This window comes from Gossypium hirsutum, chromosome A11, assembly GCF_007990345.1.
Source record: "Gossypium hirsutum isolate 1008001.06 chromosome A11, Gossypium_hirsutum_v2.1, whole genome shotgun sequence".
NCBI lineage: Eukaryota > Viridiplantae > Streptophyta > Magnoliopsida > Malvales > Malvaceae > Gossypium > Gossypium hirsutum.
The window spans coordinates 55,102,072-55,112,155 of record NC_053434.1 but is presented as its reverse complement, the minus strand read 5'-3'; positions in this window follow the sequence as shown (position 1 = coordinate 55,112,155).

The following is a 10,084-nucleotide window of genomic DNA, read 5'->3' as shown; positions in this document are numbered from 1 at the left end:
CATATGAAACCATAACCCACCAGTTACAATCTTACACGACATGGTCTTCTTTCAGTGCCGTGGCCATGGACTTGTCCTTTTACAGATTTGTTTTTCAGTCCCGATAGACCCCTTTGACGACTTTAGAGACAGACACAGACTCATCATACATTGACTCACTCACGACAAACATTTTTACTCATGACAAACATTTTTATACTTATCAGACAGACATGCGCTTCTTATTAGACTCGTTCTCACTTTCAGACATAAGCACACCGTAGTCATTTAGATTCATAAGTCTTACATTTCTTATCAGATTCGTCACATCACACTTTACTAGTTTCAGTCTCATTGTAATGACTCGATAGTCAAGGGTGTCGAAAAGTGCATTCTCAAAACTCTGTTCTAGTAAATTGGACTAGTAAATATTTTTAATAAATATTTACGAAGCTAGTTGTGTAGTTAATTAGATTTTGGTTAAGTGAATTTACTTGAATTAAAAGTAATTAGGTATAAGGACTAAATTGCGTAAATGGTGAAAGTTGAATTATAGATTAAAAATTAATTAAAAGGCCAATGTAGTAATTATATCTATGTTATAAAAAATGTTAAAATATGTTATCTTAATAATTAAGTAAATGTATATATATTATATAATAATAATTAAAGTATAATAATAAAAGTTAGTATAATTAAAAAAAAGAAATAAAGAAAGATAAAGCCATACAAATTAGAAAGAAAGAAGTACAAAAGAAAGTCACGCATGGCCTTAGGGACTTTTAAGGTTCAAAGTTTAATTGGTTAGTTAATTTAGTCCATTTTCTTGTAATTTTTATGTTTTTAGAATCCCGGTATCTAGGGTTACTCGACCCATATTGAAATTTTATCAATTATTAAGTTTTTAAATGTTGTTAATGTTGAATAATTTTAGTATTAGGGATTAAATTGATAGATTTTTAAGCTAGAAATGAAAAAGGATTAAATTGTAGAACAAATTTTAAATTTTGAGTAATAAGGACTAAATTGTGAAAATTCAAAATTTAGGGGTTTAAGTGAAAATAATGAGTAAAATTTAGTTTAAAGTGAAATTTGTATGAAAATATAGAATTAAATGTGAAGAATAAAAATTAGTCTCGATTTAGGGACTAAATTGGAATTTAGACAAATATTGAGTAAAAATTTAAATATTCAATATCGAATATGAAATTGAAATTTTATTGTATTGATGAAGTTTAATTGTTTTAATTCTGTAGCTAACGTCTACTGGAATCTTAGACTAAAAAAGGGAAAGATAAAATCGATGTCAAATAGCTCGAAATTCTTGGTTTGTATTTCTATAATCCGAACCTAGTTACTAATTGTTGTATTTTGATTTAATGCATATGGTAAGTGATTGAGGTGAGTATTTGGCACTTTGATATTGAATTGAATTAAAGTTGATTGAAATGGATTGAATTGGTATATATATTATGAATGTATTGATTATTTGAATTGAAATGAATATATATATGTGTGTGCAAATATGATAATTGGATATTGGTTGTATTTGGAAAGTGAATTGGAGCCTTATTAACTGTATCGGGCTGAGTCGGATATAGATGGTATGCCATAGGATAGGGAGAGTTCATGGATTTCTTCGATTCGAGTCGATGAGGCATTGGGTGCCTATTAACTTCGGTTTAACCAATGAGACACTGGGTGTCAAATTTATATAGCGCTGGGCGCAGTTACTATTTTGGATTTATTTGATGAGGCCAAACTGGTGTGTTGGATCTGTGTATCCATCCGAGTCGAGGGGTAATTAAATAAACGGTTCTGTAATTGATATTAGATGATATTGTATGTGAATTGAAAATGGGACATAGATTTGAAAAACGAAAATGAGATATGTTGTGATTATAAACGAGATATATGAGTAATGTACTCATTGATTGAATATAGTTGAATTATGTAATTGTTAAAATGAAATGTGGTTTGATATGTGAAAAGCTATCTATATAGCAAGTATGAGAATTGGGATATTTGTGAAAGAAATGAAATATGATAGCATGTGTAAGTTGAATATAGTATGAAATGATATGCTATTATGTATAAATTCAAAGGGTTGGCATATGATAGTTGTGATTTTTAAATATTAATATGTGTTTATATTTCAATTATACATTTGTAATCTCTTATCTTTAAATATTTGGATTATAGAAATATCACTGAGTTTTACTCAGCGTACGGTTTTGTTTTTCATGCGCAAATTAGGTACTTCTCTTTTGATCGCCGATTCAACATCCAACAACGATCCCAAACTCAAATGTGGTGATATTTATCTTTTGTGTTGGCATGTACCTAGAACATCTAAATGATAGTTATTTTGTGGATGGATTGTAAATGAGGTTATAAATGTAATGTTGATTTGGTATATACATATAAACATGTGTTTGTGTTTGAAGCCATTTTATGGCATGGTAAATTGAACCAAATCTAGATATGAGCATATGAATTTAAGTTAATGTTTTAGGTAGATTTGGGTTAGGCCTAACCACACGGCCGTGTGAACCCTGCAATTAAAAATTTTCTAACTTTTTCCAAAAATTTTCAAATGTTCCCGATTTAGTCTCAAAATGTTTCTAAACTATTTTCAAACTCTCAAAGGCTTATTAAAGGACTCTATGCATGTTAATGTTGAATCATTTTATGATTTTTGAAATGTTTGAAATGAATGATTAGAGTACGATTACTCGGTAATGCTCTAAAACCCTATTCTGACGACGGATACGGTTTAGGGTGTTACACTCATGCTTTGGCCAGTTAGCATAGAAGTTTCTAGATAAGCATAATACATATGCAAGAGTTAATCTAGGGACTCACCTAATAAAGATGTTTAGCAGGTTGGTCTCCAAGCTTAATTTCTTCTTAGAATTGCAGTGACCACTGCCTTGTAAAAATAGAAAATTTTCCATTTTACCCATCCAAATAACTTTTACAATCATCCTACCTAGATAATTATCAAACAAATACTTATTTCTTCTTACACTCATACAGATCTACTTTTGGAAAGCAATAAGACTTACCTTGGCACGAAGAAATCACTGTTAAAATCCAGGGTCTCAAATCCAGCTTAAAGAAATTCTATTGTTTCCTCTACCCTTAGATTTCAATATTCTTGAAGAGAGAATAGGAGAACTCTCTTTATTCAAACTTGAAGACTTATTCATAAAATCTAAGTCTTCATTAGAACTTGACAAATGTCACATCACTATTGAATTATCTTATCAAGGTTTACAACTTCCGAGAAACCTAATTGAGTATTTTCCCTTATCTTTCAACCATCCTGGTTTATGTTCAGTTAGTTCCTAACTAGTTTATCTTGTAACTTAACTAGTACGGGACCACAGTTACAAGGACACTATGCCACTGGTGTGACCCATATTCAAAAGAATTCATCTTACTTAGCCACAATTTTCATTTCTTTAACCTTAGTAACCTGACATAGAAACCTTTATTCTCTTGTACTCACTTTGGAGTTCGCCCACACCATACGCCAAAATGTAGTTGGGCGGATACCACTCTGCCAATTATACTTCTACAAGACTATGTGCGAAGTCTCGTATCCGTCAAGATCGAAGCGTTTCAAGCGTACTCATAAGGTTCTTATACTTCGTCCAAATTCTAACATTATACATTCCCAAAATCTTCTCTATATGCCTTACTTTCATAAATAGTATTTGTACAATTGGATTTCGCTAGGTGGGATGTTACATATGTTGTCATGTGTCATACAATGATGTCACTATGACATCATCATTTGAAAAACCTTAAAAAATCTTTAAAATTGAAAAAAAATAAAAGAATTACTTAAAAATTACAAAACTAGAAAATTTATTGAAAAATTATAAAAATATATATATAACAAATATAAAAATTAATAAAAATTTAAAAATATATTAGAAATTTTAATATTTTAATTATAAATCACATTTACTGGAGCTTGAACATGATATCATTGTCTCTTGGAAGGATATCATCTACGATAATTGTTTTATAATTCAATCAATCAAAATTTATAATTGGTAAATCTTTTTAGGTGAAATTTTTTGATAAGTTATTTTTAATTATTTAAATAATGAAAACATTTTTATTATTTAAATAATAATTTAATTGAAATAAAATTATTTTTTTATTATTTAAATATTTTTTTTGAAAAATTATTCAAATTTATCACCTAAAAAGATTTATCAATTGAAGTATAAGATAAGTACCATAGATGTTATCCTTCCAATAGACAACAATCTTAAGTTCAAGCTCTATTAAATGTGATTTATAAAATTTTTAAAATATTAAAATTTCTAATATATATTTAAAATTTTTATATAAACATATAAAATTTTTATATAAACGTATAATTTTCTTTATAAATTTTTTTTGTAATTTTATAATTTTATCTATTTTTTAATAAACTTTGTAATTTTTTAAAGGCTTAAGGGTGTAAAAAGCCCTCAAACTTTTTCAAAAAAAGTAACTAAGCCCCTGCTTTTTTCTTTTTGCACTCAATTGGATACTTAAATTTTCAAAATACATCAAAAAGGCCCTCAAACTTTTTCAAAAATAGAAATGAAGCACTGGTTTTTTTTATACTCAATCGGGTACTTGAACTGCCAAAATGCATAAAAAAGACCCTCAAACTTTTTCAAAAAAGCAATTAAGCCCATGATTTTTTTTTGCACTCAATTGCCAAAATGCATCAAAAATGTCATTTGATAGTTAACTTTAACTGTTGACCGTTAAAGCTAATTGCCCCAATTTTTTCAGTTAAAGTCACCACATGTCAACCATGGTGTGACATGTGGTAAAAAATTATTAAAAAAATAAAGATCAATAAAAGTTATAAAAATTATTAAATTGTAATAAAATATAAGAAATATTTAATTTTTATTAAAAATTAGAAAAATATTATAAAAACATAAAATGTAAAATTTTATAAAAAAAGTGTAAAAATCTATAAAAATATAGAAAAAATATATAAAATTTTATAAAGTCGTAAGAAAATAATAAAAAATGTAAAGAAATATAAAATTCGTAAAAGAATTATAAAAATTATCATATCATAAGAAGAATTTTATAATTTTTCTATAACTTTTATTTTTTTATTTTTTTATCATTTATTGACATATGCCACGCTGTGTTGCGATACGTGATGGCTTTAACTGAAAAAAAAACTGGATCGTTAACTTTAATGGTCAGCGGTTAAAGTTAATGGTTAAAGGACCTTTTTGATGTATTTTATAATTTTTTATGATTTTTATAAAAATTTTAGAGTTTTTTATATTTTTTTACAATTTATATATTTTTCTAATTTTTAGTAAAGTTTAAATATTTTTTTATATTTTTATTAAAGTTTAATAATTTTTATTTTTTATAATTTTTTTGTCACATATGACACAATGATTGTGACACGAGGTGGCTTTAACTAAAAAAAATAGGGGCAGTTGACTTCAACGATCAACTGTTAAAGTTTACGATCAAATGGCCTTTTTGATGCATTTTGGCAATTGAGTGCAAAAAGAGCAAGGGCTTAATTGCTTTTTTTGAAAAAATTTGAGGGTGTTTTTTTATACATTTTGAAAGTTCAAATACCCAATTGACTGAGAAAAAAAGCAGGGGCTTAATTTTTTATTTTTTATTAAAGTTTGAAGGCCTTTTTGATGCATTTTGAAAGTTCAAGTGCTTAATTAAGTGCAAAAAAAGGGGGGCTTAATTGCTTTTTTTTAAAAAGTTTGAGGGCTTTTTACACTCTTAAGCTTTTTAAAAAATATATATTTTTGTATTTTTTATATTTTTTAAATATTTTTAATATTTTTTCAAATGATGACATCCTCTTATAACACGTGTCAACATATGATTGATTGCATATGTAACACTCCTACTTGTCTCTGTTACCGAATTAGGGTTACAGAGCATTACTGTACAATTCAGAATATTTAACATTGAAACAGAAATTAATAAATAATTTAGATTTAACATTTGATAGCATAATTTAATTATAGCATAAATACTCTTATAGGCCTTAAATTGAGCTTAAAAGACCCTAAAAATAGTTTGGAAATATTTAAGGACTAATTTGAAACAAATCAGAAATTTTAGATAAAATTAAAAAAAGTTATGAAATAGGGGTCACACAATCATGTGACCAGGTTGTGTGACATAACCCAGACTGTGTGGGCATTGGAACTATGGGACAAACAGTCGTGTCCCAACCGTGCATGTTTGCCCGTGTAACTCAGTGACTTGGGTCACATGGTCGTGTCGTAGGGCGTGTGCCAGAACGTATGAAACCTGCACTTAAAATTAATATGACACATGGTTGTGTGGGGTGGTTGTGTGCCAGCCCGTGTCCCAGGCCATGTGTAGCAAAAATTGCCCCTAAACCAAGCCATTTCAAACATTATTCTTGCACGCCAATACACGCCATTTCTACAAACATTCATATGATTAAAACACATTCCAATCACACTCAAAACATACCAAATCAATCATCCAATAAGTTCTAACCAATATACCAACAATAGGTACCACAATCACAATCAAGCTTGTTTCATTTCAACATTTCAAAATCAACCATTTAGTACATTTCTAGCATACCAAATAACCATTTCTTTTTCATAACATTAACCCATAAGCCATTTGCTTTCAAGAGGCATGAATAAAGTGACCAAAATCACATGACCAAAATCTCATTTGATCTAATTGCCTATCCAATGTACTCTCAATGGTACCACAATTTAAATGTCCAAACAAATTCATACTCAATATTTACAAGACATTATCAAAGTCTCCATTTTATCACATTTGTTTACCATATATCAAGCTAATCAATATAGGTATTTAACTAATGATCAAAATCACATCAAGTTTCAAAAATACACCAAAGACATTAAACATTTATAACTACAAAGCTTACTCAAACTAACTTATAAACAACATTATCGTAAACAAAATAACTTAAAGGGCTCCTAGTTCATATCATTTATAACCCGACATTAATATATCCAAACCTTCTACTGACATAAAGGATGGATAGTGTGAATGTACTCCAACTTGATTTCAATCAATCGAACTTTATGACAATATACAATACAAGGAAAAATAACTACGTAAGCAACCAGTACTTAGTAAGCTCGTATGAAGGAAACTTAACTTACAGAATATAAATGATTAAACTATTAAAACATCGCTCATTTATAATTAAGCATACTTTTCCTTCCAATTCACAACACACCATCAGGTTAGTAGGTGTATTAAAGAGATTATCCAATCAATTGAACATGAAACATATCAATATGAAGTTCAATACATAAATCCTCAATCTATTACTCAATTTGTTCCCTTTTCATTTCATATTCATATACCAACATTTTCCATTTCATGTTTCCATAACACAGTTCTTTTCATATACGCATCAATTCATTAAAACTTAAATTGTCCTTTGAATCAAATGAAATAACATCGAATACTTGGAAAATACTCATATAACCATTTAATTCCCTAAACACACCACAACATCACGATTTAACATATTTATAGACATATAAGGTATACAATCACACCAAGGCATTAACATTCATTATCAAACTATACTAGTCAAACTTTCAACTCGTATTCATACTTACGATACATACCTCACTTGAAATGTGTTACCTGAATAGCAAATGATCAGAGGGTTTCATGGTGTCTTTCAACCATGGTCTTATTTATTCTCGACTTGATGTCATAGTGTCTTTTAACCATGTTCTAATTCATTTTCTGTCGTGTCGCCTTAGTGTTTTTCAACTATGGTCTTATTCATTTTCTTTCTTGTTGCCATAGTGTCTTTCAACTATGGTCTTATTCATTTGATTCATGATGCCATAATGTCTTTCAGCTATGCTCTTACTCGATAGAATCGTGATGTCATAACGTCTTTCAGTTATGGTCTTACTCAATAGAATCGTGATGTCATAACGTCTTTCAGCTATGGTCTTACTCGTTTCTAGTATGATGCCATAGTGTCTTTCAACTATGGTCTTATTTATTTCTGGTATAATGTCATAGTGTCTTTCAACTATGGTCTTAATAATTTCCTTCAAGCCAACTAACTCAATTCATATATAAATAATTAGATATTAAACAACCGAAACAACAGCTAATTTATTTAATCAAGTTACGAACTTACCTTGACAATAACAATTGTAAAAACGAAGCTGACGACTAGTCTAACACTTTAGCTTTTCCTCAGTGTAGATCCACTTGGTTCGTTTTTTGATCCATATAATAATTTTCATTCAATTAAACCATTCAAATAACTTAACATAATTAATTCAACTTATAACCTTTATCAATAAGAAATTTACAAAATTACCCCCAATATTTTACGTTTTATGCTATTTAATCCCTAAAGCCGAAACTTGTAAATTTACCATTTTTAGCTAAAATTCATGTTAGTAGATTTTTATAGGATTTCTAAACAACCCAAATTCAACAAAATTTCACATTAAATCCCATGAATTTTACTCCTTCAACAAATTAATCCTTTAACATTAAAATTACTAAAAATAACTTAACAAAATACTTCTATTTAACAACTAAACTTAATAATCTATCAATTAAATCCATAAACACACTTAAATCATTCATGGCAAGTCCCTAAACTTTTAAAAGTTTCATAAATTAACCCCCAATTAACTAGATTAAGCTAAAACAATAATAAAAACATAAAAATCATGAAAAACGGACCTCAAAATACCACACATGCATAGTAAAGAGCTTGGTCGAACTCCATGATTTCAACAATGGTGTTTATTCGGTTATAGAAGATGAACATAAAGAGAAAGAAAAAAAAATATGTTTTCCTTTTTTTTTTTAACATAGCCTTTCTTTTTTCTTTTTTTATTAAAATATATCATCTAATTTAACATATTTTAAGCACCAATTGTGAATACCATTTTCCTGTGGTATTATTTTCACATCAGCCCTTGTGACATTATTAATTTAATTATTTAACACCCTTAATTAATAGAATTTAACTTTTTTAATTTTTACGATTTAATCCTTTTTAATTAATAACCAAATTTTAATATGACCCTAACAACACTCCGTAAATATTTTATTAAATATTTACAGGCTCGGTTTATAGAAACGATGTCGCAATACCTCATTTTCTAAAACTATTTGACTTTAAGGACATACCGCTTGAACCTAATTATTCTTTTAATTAAAAAAATCATTAAATCAAATTTCAACGTAATTCTCTACTTGACTCGTAAATATTAAATAATAATATTTACGGACTCACTCGTCAAATTTGTGGCATCGAAACTATCATTTTTGACACTACTGAAAAATGGGCTATTATAGAATATTTCAACTATATCCCAACCATTAGTTGGGATATTCAGAGGACTAAACTGGGAATGTTTGATAACGTTAGGGACTAAAGCGGGCCAAAAAAAAAACTTTAAAGACTAAAGTGAGAAAAGTAGTATACTTCTTGGACTAAAGTATGCATTAAACCAAAAAAAATTACATCATTAAATATTTATAAACAATATTTTTTATTGGTATAATAAGCCTGTTGAATCGATTCAAAATTTTATATATATGATAAGTACAATTATATTTATAAATTCAAGAATTGAATTGTTAAAATATCAAAAAATAAAAAAAAATCCAAAAATATAAAATCATCTCATTCCTTCAAAAATTGAATAGATAAATCAGTATTTGTATCTATCACGTAACACTTTAACTTTACATGAAAATGTATATACTAAAGGTTTCACATTCTATGATTTTTATTTAAAAGAGGAAATTTATTGGACATTTGATGGCTGAAATATTACGTAGATTCTGGAACACATAGATTGAAGACGACGCGAAAGCTAATCAGATTCGTATGAGTGTTTTATGGGATGGGGAGAATGAAGTTGAGTTGGGTTATTTCGTCACTAGCAGAGAGAGGGTTTGTTGGCGAGTGAATAAGCCTAACCAAATAAGCCTAACCAAATAAGCCTACATACAAATGGGGGACAATGGACAATGATGGATGGCGATGGGCACCAACGACCTGCCTTGG